We start from the raw sequence: 1,108 nt of genomic DNA, 5'->3' as shown, positions 1-1,108 counted from the left end.
AGGCCTTTCTTTGGGACCCCATCTGTGATCCTTCATCCTTCAGACGTCAAATGTATTCCAATTTATTTGCCTACGATGATTAATAAAGTGTGTTTAGACTAAAAAAGGTGGACCACGATTCCTAAGGAAAAGCAAATAGGCTACTGTGAAGAAGAAAATGAATCATAGTCTTTTTTTTGAATACTTTGGATTGCTTACCGTTCACAATACTGCATCAAATTATAGATGGATCATGGCTAACAGCTCAAACTAAACCGTCCACAACGAATTTAGGGACGGATGGATCATGGATGGTTACAATACTGCATGAAATTATAGGCACAAGCCTCATGCCCAGCTCTGTTGGAATTTAAAGGAAAAAGAAGCAAAAAAAAAAAAGACGCGCCAGGTAGGGGTCGAACCTACGGCCTTCCGCTTAGGAAACGGACGCTCTATCCACTGAGCTACAGGCGCTGCTATGTCAGAATGTAATGAGATACATTCTAGAAAGAACGTGGCAAGTGGCAACTGAATTTCACAAAAGATGAATACCGTCTTGTCTTTTGATTTAATTTTGAACTAGTAAAACTAAACGAATATGTGTTTGTTTGTCACAGGGAACGAGACATTGCAAAAGCTAGGGACGATCGAAACACTGTAGAACATGATGTGTACCTGAGGATGGTGTACCACATGCCGAGTGTCAACACTACCACCCTCCTCAACATCTTCACTAGCTTGAGCAGTCTTGCCACCGTCTTTGGTGCCTACGTCAGTGATACTTACCTCGTCCGCTGCACGCCATCGCCGCCGCCGCCGCCGCCCCCTCCTTCATTGGCATGTTCATCCTCACCACCATTGTTGTGATCCACGCCGACCACCCTCCAGCGTGCACGTGTGGCACCTGGGCTCAGGGAACCATATGTGCCCTGCATACCAGCCCAAGGACCAACGTCTTCTGGTACACAGTGCACATCGGTGGAGTTGAACGACGTCGTTCACGTGATGGAATTGAAGGAGAAGTCCCTCCTGACCCCGCAAATCGACGAGAATGAGATGGAGATCAAGGGGACTAGATCTTGGACGCCTTCGCCGCCTCCCTCGAGACATGGCGCCAGGAGGAGGTGTG

The 1,108-nt window shown here is 47.4% G+C and overlaps 1 non-coding gene across 1 annotated transcript; it reads right to left on the bottom strand.

Annotated features, from left to right (window-relative positions):
- Positions 1–380: 380 nt before the first annotated feature.
- TRNAR-CCU lies at positions 381–453 on the bottom strand. The gene has a single exon. It is a non-coding gene; the product is annotated as a tRNA-Arg (tRNA).
- Positions 454–1,108: the final 655 nt, after the last annotated feature.

This window comes from Triticum dicoccoides, chromosome 5B, assembly GCF_002162155.2.
Source record: "Triticum dicoccoides isolate Atlit2015 ecotype Zavitan chromosome 5B, WEW_v2.0, whole genome shotgun sequence".
In the NCBI taxonomy this organism is placed as follows: domain Eukaryota; kingdom Viridiplantae; phylum Streptophyta; class Magnoliopsida; order Poales; family Poaceae; genus Triticum; species Triticum dicoccoides.
This window is presented reverse-complemented; position numbering and strand designations above follow the sequence as displayed.